The following is a 19,249-nucleotide window of genomic DNA, read 5'->3' as shown; positions in this document are numbered from 1 at the left end:
GGGAATTGAAATCAAGTCTTAATGAGTTCTTTAATGAGTCTTGCACACCTGTTGTGCAAGGACAGAGTGCAGGCAGAGCCAAACAGTTCAGATTGCTCACACATCCTTTCATGTGTCTGAAACGATGGGAAACTAGTGCCTGAGGAATTTTACACATCAGCTTCCCCAGGGTCGTATTATTGGCCTCTAGGTGTTGCATTTGGAATAATGAGCCATTTTCAGCCAGGATTGTGAACACCATTTTCTTTGACCAAATTTCCATTCTCTCACCCCTTACACAAATAATTTTTTGAAACTTGACACTGAATCCAATATTTATTCCAAGGTCCTTTTTTTTTTGCACACACCAAACTTTTTAAAATTGATTCATTTTGCTCACTTGCTAAATTCAGATATCGACTTTCACCAATTCCTTTTTAAACGCTTAGAACTGTTTCCTAATACTTGGGGTGGTGAGGTTCCTTCAAACCTGCCACACACCTTAATTCTCCATCATGACACTTGCAGCTGCCACGCCTTCACTTCAGGAAGTTCCTGAGCAAATGCAAACACTGACACGTAAGCTAAAATGCTGTGTGCTTTGCAGGTGGAGCTGTTAAAGTGCTGCCACAGGCTGAATCAAATTACTTTTAAAGTGAATCTCTAGAACTATTGCAGGTAAGGATGGCTTTGAACGAGTGCTCCAGGTTGGTGGTTTTTGTGCTGAAAAGCTCTGGGTGCCCTCTTTGCTCTCCCACCACCTCCAACGCTGTTGTTAACAACTCTGCCGCGCTCTCACTCTTCAGTCTTTCTGAAAGGATTTGAAATGTTGCTATCGACTCCGCACACTTTTTATTTCACCGACATGGATACTTGGGACTTTTCAAAGATTTTTCAGTGCCATTAATGGTTTCAGCTTTTTGGCACAGAATGGCGACTGGCTGTTTTTTACTCTGGCACGTAGAATGTGTTTAATGTAGTTGGACTGTGCCATTAAGTTATTGTTTTTGTATGTTTATCTGTGATTATTTTAAAGTTGAGTCTCCTGCATCCTGACACCTTGTTGTGAAGCTGTTTATGTACAAAGTATACTCGGGCATTTTAAACAAGTTGACATGTCACTGTAAATAATTTAATATTATTATCAATGCTCTCGGAAAAAGGAATGTGGAAACGGCCTTCCCAGCACTGGTTTGGGTAAATGTTGTGGCTAGGCTGATTAATGTGGTACCATTTGTTTAAAACGCCTGAATGTACAGGAACTACGAAATGAAACATACTGAGGTCAGTTTATGCACAACTGCTCAGTGCAACATTCCAGGTTTTCTCATCCAGATAGAAACAGCATTTACTTCAATTTTGATTTGCTCAGACTTGCTGGAAGGCTGTGTTTTTCATAGCCTTTTTAAAAAAAAAAATTCCCTGTACGCCATGCGAGTTACTCACTGAAAACGATTCCACAGGCACAAGTGGCCATTTCGCTCCTTCTTGAAACTTGATTGTTTAAAAAACTTCATTCACGGGGTACGAGCATCACCGACAATACAAGTTTTTATTGCCGGCAGGAAGGTGGTGGTGAGCCACTGGCCTTGAACTGCTACAGCCCACAGTGCTGTAATGGAGGAAGTTCCAGGTTTTTGATGAGCACCTATGAAGGAACAGCATAATATAATAGAATTTACCCTGCAATTTGAGAGGAAAAAGCTGGAATCAGATGTAACGGTATTACAGTTGAATAAAGGCAACTACAAAGGCATGAGGGAGGAGCTGGCCAGAATTGACTGGGAGATGAGCCTAGCAGGAAAGACAGTGGAACAGCAAGGGCAGGAGTTTCTGGGAGTAATTTGGGAGACACAGCAAAAATTCATCCCTAGGAAGAAGAAGCATACTAAAGGGAGGACGAGGCAACCATGGCTGACAAGGGAAGTCAGAGACAGCATAAATGCTAAAGAGAAAGCATACAATGCGGCGAAGAGCAGTGGGAGACCAGGGGATTGGGAAGCCTACAAAGACCAACAGAGGACAACTAAAAAAGAAATAAGGAGGGAGAAGATTAAATATGAGGGTAAATAAAGCCAGTATTATAAAAGAAGATTTCAAGAGTTTTTTAGATATATAAAGGGTAAGAGAGAGGCAAAAGTGGACATTGGGCCACTGGAAAATGACATTGGAGAAGTAATAGTGGGGAACAAAAAAATGGCGGAGGAACTAAATAGGTACTTTGTGTCAGTCTTCACGGTGGAAGACACGCGTAACATCCCCAAAGTTCAAGAAAGTCGGGGGCAGAGGTGATTATTGTGGCCGTTACCAAGGAGAAGGTGCTAGGAAAACTGAAAGGTCTGAAGGTGGATAAATCACCTGGACCAGATGGATTACACCCCAGAGTTCTGAAGGAGATAGCTGAAGAGATAGAGGAGGTGTTAGTGGTGATCTTTCAGGAATCACTCAAGTCAGGGAGGGTTCCAGAGGACTGGAAAATCGTTAATGTAACCCCCATTTAGGAAGGGAGTGAGGCGAAAGACGGGAAATTACAGGCCGATTAGCCTGACCTCGGTCGTTGGTAAGATTTTAGAGTCCATTATTAAGGATGAGATTTCAGAATACTTGGAAGTGCATGGTAAAATAGGGCAAAGTCAGCATGGTTTCATCAAGGGGAGGTCATGCCTGACAAATCTGTTAGAATTCTTTGAGGGGGTAAGGAGTAGGTTAGACAAAGGAGAGCCAATGGATGTTTCCTACTTGGACTTCCAGAAGGCCTTTGACACGGTGCTGCACAGGAGGCGGCTCAATAAGATAAGAGCCCATGGTGTTAGAGGCAAGGTACTAGCATGGATAGAAGATTGGCTGTCTGGCAGGAGGCAGAGAGTGGGGATAAGGGGGTCCTTCTCAGGATGGCAGCTGGTGACTAGTGGAGTTCTGCAGGGGTCAGTGTTGGGACCACAACTTTTCACTTTATACATTAATAATCTAGATGAAGGAACTGAGGGCATCCTGGCTAAGTTTGCAGATGATTCAAAGATAGGTGGAGGGACAGGTAGTATTGAGGAGACGGGGAGGCTGCAGAAGGATTTGGACAGGTTAGCAGAATGGGCAAAGAAGTGACAGATGGAATACAACGTGGGGAAGTGTGAGGTCATGCACTTTGGTAGGAAGAACAGAGGCATAGACTATTTTATAAATGGGGAGAGAATTCAGAAACCTGAAGTGCAAAGGGACTTGGGAGTCCTAGTCCAGGATTCTCTTAAGGTTAACTTGCAATTTGAGTCGGTAGTTAGGAAGGCAAATGCAATGTTGGCATTTATTTCAAGAGGACTAGAATATGAAAGCAGGGGTGTGCTGCTGAGGCTTTATAAGACTCTGGTCAGACCACATTTAGAATATTGTGAACAATTTTGGGCCCCGTATCTCAGGAAGGATGTTCTGGCCCTCGAGAGGGTCCAGAGGAGGTTTACGAGAATGATCCCAGGAATGAAAGGCTTAATATAGGAGGAATGTTTGAGGACTCTGGGTCTATACTTGATGGAGTTTAGAAGGATGAGGGGGGATCTGATTGAAACTTACAGAATATTGAAAGGCCTGGATAGAGTGGACATGGGGAAGATGTTTCCATTAGTAGGAGAGACTAGGACCTGAGGGCACAGCCTCAGAATAAAGGGAAGACCTTTTAGAACAGAGATGAGGAACAACTTCTTTAGTCAGAGAGTGGCGAATCTATGGAATTCATTGCCACAGAAGGTTGTGGAGGCCAGGTCATTGAGTGTATTTAAGATCGCGATAGATAGGTTCTAGATAGGTAAGGGGATCAAAGTTTACACGAAGAAGGCGGGAGAATGGGGTTGAGAAACTTATCAGCCATGCTTGAATGGCCAGCAGACTCGATGGGCCGAATGGCCTAATTTCTGCTCCTATGTCTTATGGGTGGGAGCATTCCAATGCGCTTGCTGCTGTGGTGTCCTTCTAGGTGGTAAAAGTCGTGGGTTTCGTCAAAGAAGCCTTGGCGAATTGCTGCACTGCATCTTGTAAATGGTACATGCACGGTGTGGTGGAGGCAGTGAATGTTTAAGGTGGTGGATGGGGTGCCAATGAATTGAGCTGCTTTGTCCTGGCTGGTGTCAAGTTCCTTGACTGTTGTTGAAGCGCTGTCATCCACATCCGAGACTTATGCCTTGTGTATGTTGGATGTTGGGAGTCGGGAGATGAGTTACTCGCTGCAGCATGCATATCCTCTGACCTGCTCTGGGAGCCATGATATCTATATACCTGTTCCAGTTTCTGGTCAATTGTTAACCTCCTATTTGTTGATGGTGGGGGATTCAGTGATGGTAATGCCATTGAATGTCAATCGGAGGTGGTTAGAATCTTGTTGGAGAAGTCCTATGTGTGACACTTGTGTGGCATGAATGTTTTATCAGCCCAAGCTTGAATGTTCAGTCTTATTGCATGCAGGCATGGACTGCTTCAGTATCTGAGGAGTTGTGAATGAACATTGCGACTATCAGTGAATATCCTGAATTCTGACCTTATGATGGAGGGAAGGTCATTGATGAAGCAATGAAGCAGCTGCAGATGTTTGGGCCTAGGGCACTATCCTGAGGAACTCCTGCAGTGATGTCCTGGGGCTAAGATGACTCGCCTCCAATAACGACAACCCATCCTCTTTTGTGCGAGGGGTGTCTCCAGCCTGATTCCCATTGACTTCAATTTCACTATAGGGCTCCCTGATGCTACACTTGCTCAAATGCTGCCTTGATGTCGAGGGCAGTCACTCGCTTCACCTTTGCAATTCGGCTCTTGTCCATGTTTGAACCAAGATTGTAATGAGGTCTGAAATTGAGAGATTCTATTGGAGCCCAAACTGAGCATTGGTGAGCAGCTTGTTATTGAGTAAGTGTCGTTTGATAGCACTGTCAACAACACCTTCCACCATTTTGATTGAGAGTAGACTAATGGACTGGTTGTGGCTAGATTGGATTTATCTTGCGTTTTTGTGGCCAGGGCACACTTGTTTGAGTTTAGATGATTTTTGTTTTTCTTCTGGTATTGGTAGCTCTGATGGATTCTCTCAAAAATGACTTGCCCTGTTAACAGCTGAGGGATTGCTGGGATTGGGTGCAAGTACTGGTAATTGCTGGAAGCCCTTGTTTTGATGGGTATGTGGGGTGGGGGAGTGGAGGTGGTGGCAGGGGTCTGGAAGTGATGGTCCCTCTTTGTATTGTGGAGCTACTATTAGCAGCACCATTAATATAAAGAGGGCAGAGACAGCTTAACTGCTGGCCTACTCTTCACATTGGCTGGTGCCTACAATGGCCAACTCAAGATGTCCATCTAGCTGAATCTATCAAGAGAATCGTTGATAAAATTAATGCTTTTAAGGCTCAAGTGCACCAACAGGAAGCTGCAGGAGCAGCTTAGGCGAGTTACATAAATGCATTTAAGGAGAAGTTAAAGAAACTAATCAGGGAGAAAGACATAGAAGGATATGCCAAGTGGTTGATCCATCATGGCCTCCTCTGGAGGTCCCCAGCATCACAGATGCCAGCGTCAGCCAATTCAATTCACTCCACGTGATATCAAGAAAAGGCTGAAGGCACCGGATAGTGCAAAGTCTCTGGGCCCTGATAATATTCCAGCAAAAATACTGAAGACTTGTGCTCCAGAACTTGCTGCGCTCCTAGCCAAGCTGTTCCAGTACAGCTACAACACTGGCATCCACATGGCTACATGGAAAATTGGACAGGTATGTTCTGTACACACAAAGCAGGACAAATCTAACCGGTCAATTACTGCCCCCATCAGCCTACTCTCGATCATCAGTAAAGTAATGGAAGGGGGTCATCAACAGTGCTATCAAGCAGCATATGCCTAGTAAATACCTGCTCACTGAGTTTGGGTTCTGCCAGGGCCACTCAGCTCCTGACCTCATTACAGCCTTGGTTCAAACATGGATAAAGAAGCTAAACTCCCGAAGTGAGGTAAGAGTTACAGCCCTTGATGTCAAGGTCTCATTTGACCAAGTGTGGTATCAAGGGACCCTAGCAAAACTGGAATCAATGGGAATCATGGGGGGAAACTCTCCACTGGTTGGATTCACACCTAGCACAAAGGAAGATGGTTGTGATTGTTGGATGTCAGTCATCTCAGCTTCAGGACATCACTGAAGGAGCTCCTCAGGGTAGTGTCCTCGGCCCAACCATTTCAGCTGCTTCATTGATGACCTTCCATCATAAGGTCAGAAGTGGGGATGTGTGCTGATGATTACACAATGTTCAGCACCATTAGTGACTCCTCAAATACGGAACAGTCCATGTCCAAATGCAGCAAGACCTAGACAATATCCAGGCTTGGGCTGACAAGTGGCAAATAACATTCATGCCTTGCAAGTGCCAAGCAATGACCATCCCCAATAAGAGAGAATCCAAACATTGCCCCTTGACATTCAAAGGCATTACTGAATCCCCCACTATCTACATCCTGGGGGTTACCATTGACCAGAAACTGAACTGGACTAGCCATATACACACCATGGCTGAAAGAGCAGGTCAGAGGCTAGGAATCTTGCGATGAGTAACTCACCTCCTGACTCCCTAAAGCCTATCCGCCATCTACAAGATGCAAGTCAGCAGTGTGATGGAATACTCCTGACTTGTCTGGGTGAGTGCAGCTTCCACAACACTCAAGAAAAGAGGCTTGACACCTTCCAGGACAAACAGCCTGTTTGATTGGCACCACATCCACAAACATACACTCCCTCCATCACATGACGCACAGTAGCAGCATTGTGTACCATATACAAGATGCAGTGCAGGAATTCCTTTCTTCCAAACCCACAACCACTACCATCTAGAAGGACAATGACAGTAGATAGATGGGAACACCACCACCTAGAAGTTCCCCTCCAAGTCACCATCCTGACTTGGAAATATATCTCTGTTCCTTCACTGTTGCTGGGTCAAAATCCTGGAACTCCCTTCCTAACAGCACTGTGGGTGTACCTACACCACATGGACTGTAGTCCTTCAAGGAGGCAGCTCACCACCGCCTTCTCGAGGGCAACTGGAGATGGGCAATAAATGCTGGCCCAGCCTGTGAAGCCCACATCCTGTGACTGGATAATAATTTTAAAAATGCTAATGGGCATGAGAGAAGGCTTGTATGGGGCATAGACCAGTTGGGCCAAATAGCTTGTTTGTGTTGCGAAGTTCATGTAATTGAATAATCTTTAATATAGGGAGTTTACCTTTGATTTTGTTCATGAAGTCCAACTCATAGGAACAGGTTTTTCCAATGTGTGTTTTTCCATCCTCTGCATAACTTGAGGAATGTAACAGTTTGTCATCTTGACCTCTTGTCCACATTGACTTTCCCCCAGACGCACCTTGAGTAGGAGAATCTGAATCCTTTGGAATAACTCCAACTTTTGAATTTCTTTTATTTTGGTGTAACTTGCTGACTAGGCCTGCTGGAACCATGCACTCATGCACTGGAGGTTCCTGAGACTTAGCCTAGTCCTCAGAATATTGGAGCTTCTGTTGAGCGGTTGTTGATTGTGGGCTGTTCTGGAAGCCCTATTTTGGGTAGTGGCTGGGAATTGTTTGCAGATCTTAAAATAACATCTGAACCATTTTGTTTCAAGCAATTATTTTAAACCTTTGTGAACTCAACCCTACTCCCAAATATCGCTAATTTTTTTTACTGTTTGCAGGTTGAGAGAATATTCTTATTCTCATCTACCAGTAATCTAGCAATGGCAGTTAACATTGGACATGTGCTGTCTGCACCGTTACTCTCTCTTGTACATGTCCTAAATCAGAAAATAATCATCCCCTGATCATATAAACTGGATTCTCTAAGTAACTCAGAATTACTCCTGGTCTGTACTGCAAAACAATTAAAATTAACAATGAACTACAGAGGGTTCTTATGTAGTGCAATCTTACACCAGACAATTGGACTATTCACGGATCAGAGTAAATGCGACATTGTTTTCAGAATCAAGTAGAACGGATCAGTTGATGGACTTTAAAATCTACTATCCTCTATGGTTTTCACCAATGGGATTTTTTACAGTAATGGGCTGGAAGCTCATTGAATTTTTTTTCTCCTGACCTTGCTCTGTGGATGTGACAGGCCTACATGTCCCTGTCCTCTTCCATTGTCTCTGAAATTGGATTGCACAGTTTGTTTTGGGAGCAAAGCTGATGCTATACTTTCCTACTGATGTTTGCCTATCAAAATGAGTGGTTCAATACATTTGTCTTATCATCTTTGCTGGTGTTCAGTGCAGTCTGGCACCTGGTCAGAGATTGAAGAGCTCTGAGATGGAAGGATCTGGGTGTCTTAGTGCTTAAATCGCAAAAGGCTAGTGTGCAGGTAGAGCAAGTAATTAGGAAAGCTAATTAGAATGTTATCATTTATTGCGAGGGAAATTGAATATAAAATTAAGGAGATTATGCTTCAGTTATACAGAGCACTAGTGAGCCACATCTGGAGTACTGTGTACGGTGTTGGTCATATTTAAGGAAGGATGTAAATGCTTTGGAAGCAGTGCAGAGAAGGTTTACCAGAAGAATACCAGGAATGGGTGGGTTGTCTTATGAGGAAAGGTTGGACAGACTAGGCTTGTATCTTTTTTTATTCATTCATGGGATGTGGGCATCACTGGCTAGGCCAGCATTTATTACCCATTTCTGGTTGCCCTTGAGAAGAAGGTGGTGTTCAAAAGAGTGAGAGGCAACTTGATTGAAACCTTTAAGGCCCTGAGGGGTCTTGACAGGGTGGATGTGGAGAGGATGTTTCCTCTTGTGGGAGAATCTAGAACTAGGGGTCACTGTTTAAAAATAAAGGGTCGCCCATTTAAAATGGAGTTAAGGTGAAATTATTTTTCCCAGGGTCATGAGTCTTTGGAACTCTCTTCTTGAATAGACGGTGGAAGCAGAGCCTTTTAATGTTTTTAAGGCAGAGGTGGATAGATTCTTGGTAAGTTAGGGGGTAATAGGTTATCGGGGTAGGCAGGATGCAGATTTGAGGTTATTATCAGATTAGCCATGATCTTATTAAGTGGCAGAACAAGCTTGAAGGGCTGAATGGCTGCCTCCTGCTCCTTGTTCGTATGTGTAACTCCTGTGACTTGGACAGTGCAGCAGCAGCTGAAATGTGGCCTATTACTCAAACACAACACTTGTTGAAGCAATACTTTGCTTGGCTAACAGCTTAAAAATGTTAGGCCAGTGATGCTGAAAGATACAAATGTCCCAACAATATTGCTTGCCTATATTTTGAACATCAGCGGGCTGGTTGGAATGAATTTTGGTCAAATGTCCATTTTGCATCCAGCCCATTTTTCTTTTAGTTCGATGGACCATAAAATGGAAGTAAAAAGCGAGGCCCCACTCAGACCCAGCCTGTTTTTTTTTCATGGATTAGGCTAAAATTGGATCCAGTTTTGCAAAACTTCCTTTCAAGCTGTTGCTGCACAACACACATTTAATTGTATGACTTTTGTTGTATTTTGCGGTGCTTTCTGTGGTGGGTTTGAAGTAATTGCTCAAGGTCATGAGTTTACGTGTATTGCAGAGGCTTGACTCAGGCTGACTGTTCACTGTGGCAAGGAGAGAAACTGCACTGTTCAGAGATGCTGGGCTGAATTTTGCTGTCGGCAAGCAGGGGGTGGGGCTCGCTCACCGATGCACATAATGACACGGGATGACATCAGGGAGAACCCCCAATGTCATCCCGCCCCATTTAAATCTTCAGGAAGGCGGGGGCGCAGCAAACTCAGCTGTGGGCCTGCTTGAGGCCCCAATTGAGGCCATTGACAGGATCATTAAAACAATTAAAGGACCTGCCCTTCCAACCTTAAGGTTGTCGGGCCGGCCAGGAGCCCTGGGGGCAAATAGAGAAAACATGAAACCTCATCCACCAGGGGCACCGCCTCAGGGAGATGTGTGCTCCTTTGTGCACATGTGCGAAAGAGCGCACTCTCGCTTTTGGGGAATCCCCCCCCCCCCCCCCCCCCCCCCCCACCCCACCTGCCACCACCACCACCAACACCACCAACACCACCCCCCCGCCTCCTGCACAGGAAGTGCATAGTGTTTCACGGCAGACGTCACGCTGGGTGGGCCTTAATTGGCCCGCCCATGTAAAATGGTGGTGAGGCCTGCTTCTCCGGCGGGGATCAGCTCCCTGCCCACCGGAGGTTGGGTCGGGCCCACCCACCCAACAGGCAGAAAATTCTGCCCCCTGTCTTTCAGATGAGGCACTTGAATGTGGCCCCGTTTATCCTCCTTGAGCGGACACCAAAGATTGTACATCACTATTTCAAAGAAGAGCAGGGGTGTTTCCTGATATCTTGGCCAATTTTTATGCCTCCACCGAAAAACAGATAATCTGGTCATTTGTTTCATTTGTGGGATCTTGCTACATGCAAATAGGCCACTGCGTTTCCTATATTGTTACAATAACCACTTTTATATGTGATTAAATGTAAAGTATTGCTGAAAAAAGAGAGACATGCGATCAAAGCTTTTCATTCTACACTTGTCAGGGTAGCTCACAAGAAATTACCGACTGTAACAGGGGAACAACAGTTTTATACTGCATGAGAAGAGAGTGCTGATTGGTTGGCAGGTGGGGTCTGGTGGTGGTGTTGCCATGAAAAATGCAGCATGGAACAGTTAACTGCCCAGCTTTGTTCAAATTCAAACTGGGGCAGGTGAACTCTGCTCAAGGCATTGCCCTGGGGAATGTACCAGGAATGACTGTTCTCTCAGCTTTTGTTTATTCCTTCTGTCCGCAAAAGGCAGAGCCCTGTGTGTGAATACATGTGGCTTCTAGCTTTTGTAAGTGAGCGACATTGTGTGCCTGACTGATGATAATTAATTGGATTTTGGTATAATTCTTAGCACAATCAGGATTGTTTAGCAGGTGTTGTCCAATCGTGGAATTACATCTAATGTTGGGCATTGTTTTGAGTTTTGCAAGCATGGGCTGGTACGGTCCAGTCAGCTCTTTGCCTGTTGTGAACAGCCGACACTGAAATTCATATACCACATTGCTCATTTGTGTGATAGGCAGAACGTCTTTTTGGCTTGATGGCAGCAACCTGTTAGTGGAAAATACCACTCATGTTGCTATTGCATAGTAACCGTGTGAAGCAGCTAGCTTCATCTGTTGCTTAAACCTTTGAGCCACCCTACCTTCTCAGGGTAATATTGAGGTAGACTGGGCACTTTTTTCAGGATCAAAAGTGGTGGTGGCCTTAGGTCCATTCAAGAGTTTGTTCAATATACAGTGAACTGCAATCTGATTAGGATAGCACTGATGCTCTATTTCAGCAGCAAGCTTGCATGGCAAGCAAATGGCTCGGGCCCTGTTTATGAGACTGCCAATAAGGCCAATCTTATAGGGTGTGGAACTGTAGGAATCCCAACGCATATATTGACCAGTGAAGATAGGCTTGCGGTAGACAATAGTACTCTGGGTATTGTAGCTCTTCTGTTCTCTTACAATACCCACGATACATCTCACTCAGTTGTCACTCGGTCTTGCACACTGTGTGTAATTAAAATTGTGCCTGGGTGTTTGTGTATAGCGAATAATTTATTCTGGTTGTCGAGGGCAGCTGGAAGCTGGATCTGAAGAATCTGGCAGAAGAGTATTCCTGTTTTTGGCTGAGGGAATGCTGGGAGGAAGAAAAGGGATTAAGTGGACACTGACACAAGGGGAACCAAATTCCAGTTCTATTTCATTTTTCTCATTTTGATTGTAGTATGGTTAATAATTGAAGTTTTGGGTATATGGACTGAAGGGTGCAATTAAAAATGGCACATCAAAGACCAGCAGAAGAGGAAAATGGAGGAGTGCTATTGAACAATTTTGGTCAGTTGTGCACATCCTGGTTTGTAGTTTTTTTTTCAATCATTTTGGTTAATGGGTTGTTGGTTTGTTGCTTTTCTTGCCTGTGTACTCAAATTCTTTTTTGCTTGGTGTACATTTGGTTAAAATGGAATATTTGTGACCAATCAGCGTGGATAGGTCAGTTCTCTAGCTTTTGACCTCTGTACGTTTGGGAGGTAACATGAACGTTAATCGTAGAATAAAAAGGAATATTAACTGCTAGTATTGCAAGTCTGTGCCATGGGGAAAGCTTTTTTGTACGTTATACACCAAAGACTGCTGAGCATGTATGTTCATGCACTTTCTGTGCAACGCCCAGATGTCACAGATTGTCTAATGTACATTTAAATGTATCCAGAAAGTAACAAGATGGTCTAGGAACACAAGATTCTGGAGCCACAAATCCACATTCTCTCTTTAATCCACTTCTATGGGCTTCTTAACAACAGGCATTTACTTTGCAATTAAAGGGGCACCTTTAAAAGGGCATACATTGGAGCCAAATAATGTGTTTCACGTGTTATGATATTCCCATCCTTCTAATAATCTCCTGATACATAATTAACATAGTAAAATAAATTAAGTCATTTCTTTTGATGATCAGTGTCCAAAATTCCTCTGTTTTGGAGACGAGTCCTTGGTTATATTTTATTTGCAGGTGGGTTTCCCACACTCCCCCTGGAGCACTCAATTGATATTGCTCGACGAGACCAATTTGTTGCACAACTTTTTTGTTGTTCCTCAACCTGCCTGTCCTCCTTTCCCCCAATCTGATACACTGAGCGCCTAACTGACGATCACTGTGAATGGATTCAGCCCAGCAGAAGAACGTGAAGATGGATGTGTTTCTCCTCAAAAGTTGCTCTCTGACTTTGAAGCGGCCAATTGCCAAACTTTCTGCTTGTCGACCTATTCGTATTAGACACTGCCTTGAAGCCTCAATTGTTTAAAGGAAACTCCAGTTTTACTGATGGTACCTCCATTTCCTCCAAGCTATACCTTGACCATGAAAAAAGCCTCAGCTATTGCAAACTTACTTTCATGCCTACAAACATAGTAGAATCTTACGGGGCGTGGGGATTGGGCTCTAACATTAAGTCATCAATTGAATAAATTAGCAGCAAGAATTTACTTTATAAATGTGATCAATTTTTGGAGTGATTAAGGGAATGTGTAGATGACTTTCTATTCAAGGAAGAGTCTGTCTTAGAGACTTATTAAAATTCAGGGATATGGACATCCAACAGCATAAATAGAAAGTTGGTTCACAGACAGAAAAACAACTTTGAATAACTGGTGTTGCTAGGTCTGTGAAGGATTGGAAGTGGGCACATCCAGGCCACTGCTGAGTTTATTGTCTGTTCCCAGTGTTTTTCTATGCTCAAATCCAAAGTATCTATAGCAGAATGGGTTGACAGGTGGAGGATGCAGTTTAATGTGCATTTGTGCCAGGTAATCCATTTTGGGAGGAACGATCAGAAATTGGAGTCTAGGCTCAATTAAAAGGTGTGCATGAATAGAAAACCAGAAGTTCAAATACATAATAACCCTGATGGTGGAGTACAGGTAGAAAAAGGGTGGCAGAGTTTTGGGTTTTGAATAGCAATATGGAATAGAGAGTTTAATGCTAGCAGCAAAAAAGTGTATTGCCTCAGTATAGTAAAACATCTTTCCCAATCTGTGATTTCAAGGCCTCCACCTAGCAGTGAAGAAATAGTAGGCAGTTTAGGTTCCTTTCCTAGAGGCTAAATGAATCTCATCTCCTCCCCAAGAACCGTTCTGGTGTAATCATAATTTAAAAGGATTACTAGACCCATACTACAGAGCTAAGGGTGTAATGTAACAACGCTCAGCTAAACACTGCAAATAACATAATGTTACTCTTTCTTATAGTTTACTGGCCATAGTATATCATAAACTGGTTAGCCATAGATTCATAACAGTAGAGAGAAGGCTATTTGACTCATTGAATCCATTCCGGGGATTGATGTACAAAGCCTCCAAACATGTACAGTTATGCCAAGAAACCCGCTCTAGTGGACACTCCTGTATACGCTATAAGGAAATTCAGTAGTCTTGATCCACTGTGTAAACCTGTCAAAAGCAAAATACTGCAGAAATCGGAAATAAAAACTGAAAATCTGGAAAGGTTCAGCAGGTCATTACAGGTCATCAGAAGGGTGAATGATCTGAAACATTGACACTCTTTCTTTCAGTTGATGCTGTCTGACCAGAAGGAAATGGAAACTTGAAGTTCTCGAAAGTTAAGTGCCCACAAGTTATGGACAATGATTTAAATTGGAACTGGGATGAAACCAATTCTCCATCATTTCTAGGACATAAAATAACACTAATTCACATAGTCAGAGGTGTTGCATCTGATGCCTGATCAATGACTCACTCATGTGGTGGAGAGTCTTCAATAAATATTTGAATAGGGTGGAGGTCATTAGCTAGCACTGTACACAAGGTAGCTTTACGATCTCTGCACTTTTAAGATTAATTTCAGCATCAAAGGTGTTGCATCATTTACTTTGGAATATTTAGACTAAGTGAATGAGATTGTGTGACTTAATAAGGATGTGTATCATGGGGGCAAAATGCAAAATATTACAAGTGCTGGAAATCTTAAATAAAAACAAAACGCTGGAAACATTCAGTTGGTTGGGTAGTATCTGTGGAAAGAGGGTTAATTTGTTGGGTCAATGATATGAAGTGGGAGAAGTTGAAGACTTAACAATTTATAAGCAAGTACTTAGACTTAGTTCCTGTGGTCCCATGCCAGTAAAAGGGCAGCAAGACTCCACCACCGGCCCCTGTCCATTGCAATCTCTTTAGTTCCAGTCCAGATGATGTCATGCTCTCAAAGGTCCTCCTTAAATCACTGTGCCAGATCTTCTTCGGTCAGCCCGGTCGTCTTTTCTCATCTGGTGGTGTCCACTCTACTGCCAGTCTCGCTCATCTCTCCATCATGATGTCCCAAAGGTGCTTTTGACCAGTTCTCTGTAGCACTTTGGTGGTGATGTCTCCATGCGATGCCCAGGATTTTATGTAGGCAATGATGGTGAAAGCTGTCTAACTTAAATGACACCTTTGCTGTTCTCTTCCATGTCTCGCTGGCATAGATCGCAGCCAGTACTACTATAGACATGTAGAGTCACAGCTCCATGGCCATGTTGATGGTGCTGGATGCCCAGACTGTGTGGAGCTATTTGAAGACTGATGCTGCTTTTCCAATTCTTATGTGGACATTGATCTCTCCACATCAGCTTCCCTGGAGATGTTGCTCCCTAGGTAGGGGAAGTGGTCAGTGTCTTCTATGTTCTGTTCGTGGTGGGAAGACCTTGTTGCGTTCCAGCTGTCCCTGTCTTGCTCTTCTCAAGTACAGAGCCAGGGAAAGCTAGTGAGAAGTGAGGAAAGAACCGAGGTGATGGTCTATGATAGGTTGGATGCCAGGAGCCATTAAATGGAAAAGGGATGATGGTGCAAAGCCAGAGTGGATGGCAGTGGACAAGAAAAGATATGTCCAGAGGAAATGTTGGGCATTTACAGCATTCTGGCTTCAACATTGAAGTCACAACTTTAAATTAAAAGAAAGACTTGCAATTAAATAGAGCCTTTCATGTCTCAAAGCGCTTTAAACCTAATGAAGTGTGGCAGCCAATTTGTACACAGCAAACTCTCTCAAAAGGCAATATAATGACTGGATTTATCATGGAACTATTATTGTATTGATTTGAGGGATGAATATTGGTCAATTCCCTCAGGGATAATTCCCCAGCTCTCCTTACAAATTGTACCATGTGATTTTTTTAAAAAAAACAGCTGGGAAGCCAGACGTGGGCTCTGTTTAACATCTCAACTAAAAGAATGTAGATCCCAGCAGTGCAGTACTCCAACATACTGTACTAGAGAGGTCATATGAACCCACAACCTTCTGATTTAGAGGCAAGTGTGCTACCAGCTGAGTCAGTACTGTTACCTGATCATAATCCCTGCTCCTGTTTTCTTGAGAAGCATATGCTGATTCTGCTAGAACCATTTACATCTCCCCCTCTGGTTTTTGTATGTTTTTTATTTAATAACTTTCAGGGAGTCTGCTCTGTATAACTCATCTCAATTCATAGAGATTTGGGCTGGGTGGGCTTGCGGGTGCTCAGTTGGGAATTGAGCAGAAATTGGAAGCATTCCAAGGAGGAAGCACTGAGCAACTGAGACGGTGTGGAATGTGTGAAGGCTCTGAAATTTGTACAACTTCAGCCACAAACCTCCAACGCCTTTGGAAAAAGTGTTGAATTCCAGCACTTGTTCTGGCAAAGCTTGAACATATGGGAGGATGAACATTCGCCTCTGAAATGATGGGTTAATGAATAGGATGGAACCCTTTATCCCAGCTGGACAAAGGAAAAAGAGTCCTTTTTGGAGTGTGAACAGTCAGATATGCTAATTACCACTGGAGAGGCAGATAATGGTTAAAAAGCAAAGAAACGCAAAGTTTATTTCAGTTAGGCTGTGTGTAAGGGGGTGGGGATTTGTGGGAAAGCATTAGGAAGACAAAAAGTGAGGGTTAATGGCACGGATGAAAGGGGTCATAGTTTCAATGTGGATATAAGCTGCAGAGGAAAATGGGGGAGATATCAGGGACTTGGCAGTACTGCCAGAGATCTTGCGTGGATGCTGGTAAGGCCAAGTTCCGACTTGGCTCCGATGCCTTATAACCCTCTGACAATCACTGTTTGGATTTGGTGACAAATGAACCATGTATTGCTGGCACTTGGGGGAGGAGGGATGTTGCCGGTTGCTGTGGAACTTCAACTCCACAAGAATCGCCACCTTCAGGGGAGGTGAAATAAAAGGGGAAATTATGTCTTATTGCTAGTTCCAATGGCAGCTGGTTTGGCATTGGCAAGTCATTATGTATAAATAATATATTTAAATCAAACTGTGCAATTAAATATAATTGATCCAACAAGGCTTGAGTGCAGTTTGTACAGATTACTGAATTCATATGGCCATACTATATTGACATAAGCTAGCTAACCTACATTATTTCTATTTTCAGTTAACTGGGTGATTTCTTCGAGTGGCTGGAAGTAGGTAATGGCGGTCCCTCGGGATTCTGTTCTGCTGACTGGTTTATAATCAGTGATTTGGGATTAGGCCTAGAAGAAGTGGCAAAACTTGGCACCAAAATGGAACCTATTCAAGGTGTTTGGAAAGACAAGGGAAACTTGCAACGAGAGATTGAGCTAAAAAGTGGCCAAATGAATTCAATGGCTGGAATTCTCCCATCCCGCCTGTGGCAGGGTTCTTGACGGGCAGGAGCAGAGAATCCAGTGGCAGGCAAAAAGTCGTAAACCCGCCGTCATTAAAAGTCACAATTCTCCCACTGGCGTGTTTATGGCAGGTTGGTTATCCCGCTAGCTAGTGGCGCAAACGCCATTTGCATTCATTTAGCATGTCACGAATGCTCATTAAAACAGCTACTCGCCGGAATCTTGCCACACCTTCCAATCTTCCGTCACGCAAGCAGGAAATTATGTCTGCTTCAGACCTGTTTGAAAAGGGGTGGTGTGCGCAAGTCTGACCTCAGTTCGCTGGTAACTTTGACCTGAGTGGAACATATCTGCCATAGTGCTGCGCTGGTCTTAATGTGATGAACACCACTCTGCTGGTTGCACTGCTCCTTCTCTTTGGTGTTCCTTGGGACAATGAAAGCACTGTGCTGTGGTACTCATTCAGGCCTCCACTTTCAGAGACTAGCACTTCAACCAGGGGTGGGCTGTTAGGTGAGGGTTGGGTTGACGAACACAATGGGGGCAACGAGGAAGGAAGGTGGTGGAATGCTAGTGAGGGGGAAGGACGAACACGGTGAGGACCATCTTGGGGTTGCCCTCTAACCTCTTGATGCCATAGGATTGAGCAGGAATCTGCTTCGAAAGGAGGAATACCTCCTTGCGATGAAAGCCACTTAAAGTCAATGGCTTCGTTAGCACTGTTAAAGGGCTACTCGGAACTCAATGGCTACACATCAGTCACTGCATCTGAAGAGTAAGACATTGGAATGTATAATTTGGGAATGCAGGCAATAGTGAGGGAGACACAGCTGTATCATATATGGCATTCCATCAATGAAGGCCTGTCACATGCTCACTAGATGTGACACTCCTATTGGGCCAAAGGGCATCCACTCATTGACCATGAGCTACTGGTCTTTGATATGCCACATCAGAGGTTGGAGTACAGAGGCTAGGTTGGGTCACCCATCTTGCTTAAACTTTAGCATCCCTTGCAGAGCTCAAGATGTTACATCTGTGATGCCATCTTGGTCACCTCGATGTGTGTCTATTGTCTCCGGGACAAGGTGGCATCAGCCTCTTTGCAAGCAGGGCAGGAAAAATTATGGACCCTTACAGTCTCCAAATGTGTTATCTTCTGAGCTTTGTTTCCTTGACCTTTGAAACATTGAAGACATTAATGTTTCCTTTCAGAGAGAAGGAAAAAAAGCAGATATGGATCAGGGCTCAATGCTGCTTTTGTCAAGATCCTAATGCAATGAAAGAGGAAGAGACAACTCCATGCGCAGCTCCAACAGGAGGGACATGGTCAAGCAGAGCCACAGCATGAACAAGGAGGGTCAGGAGAAGAGACCTAGACAACGGGGGTGACTTACCAGAAATAGGGTTTATTGTCCAAGTGTCTCCTATTTACAAATGAATGAGAGGCAATGCTGCGCATGTCCCCAGATTTGGTATGTCGTGTATGCCACATTCTTCACAGAGACCTGATGCCATGTAGAGTTAGAGAGTATCCCCTGCCAGTGGCTTTGAAGGTGACTGCTGCACCCAATTTCTTGGCCTCTGGGTCTTTCCAAGGATCAACAGGTGACCTGTGCAGTATCTCTCAGTCTGTAACACATTGGTGGCTAAAGGAGGTCACAGATGCCCTATATGGGCAGGCCCATCATTGTCAGGTTTGCTGTGGACCAAGATAGCCAGGCTATGAGATACACTGGCCTCACTGCCATCTTAGACTTCCCAAGAGTGCAGGGTGCAATAGACTCATCCATGTGGCTATATGGGTTCCATGGCAGCAGGCCCTAATGTTTATAAACCACAAGGGCTTTCATTCCATCAACAAACACATACTGTATGTTTGTGCACAGTACCCTGGGAGTTGCCATGACTCCTATATCCTGGGTCACTCCCAGGTGCCTGAAATTTTCGAGAGGCCAATACATCTGCAGGGATGGCTGCTTGGGGATAAGCAGTACCCACTGAAACACTGGCTGATGACACCAGTGCGTTGCCCTGAGTCATTTTGAGGAGAGGTACAACGCTGCTCACAGCTCCACATGCGCCCTTATAGAGCA

General features: G+C 44.1%; 1 protein-coding gene across 5 annotated transcripts in view; it reads left to right on the top strand.

The window, feature by feature from the left end:
* rab27a (RAB27A, member RAS oncogene family) overlaps positions 1-19,249 on the top strand; it is a 126,634-nt gene that overhangs the window by 49,664 nt on the left and 57,721 nt on the right. Inside the window, exon 1 of one of the 5 annotated variants that reach the window (XM_041175143.1) lies at positions 525-657. The exons of the other annotated variants lie outside the window; for them this stretch is intronic. The gene's annotated coding sequence lies outside the window, so the exon portion shown is untranslated. Of the gene's footprint in view, positions 1-524; positions 658-19,249 lie in introns of those variants that run through there. 5 annotated transcript variants of the gene reach the window in all.

This window comes from Carcharodon carcharias, chromosome 26 (genome assembly GCF_017639515.1).
Source record: "Carcharodon carcharias isolate sCarCar2 chromosome 26, sCarCar2.pri, whole genome shotgun sequence".
NCBI lineage: Eukaryota > Metazoa > Chordata > Chondrichthyes > Lamniformes > Lamnidae > Carcharodon > Carcharodon carcharias.
This window is presented reverse-complemented; position numbering and strand designations above follow the sequence as displayed.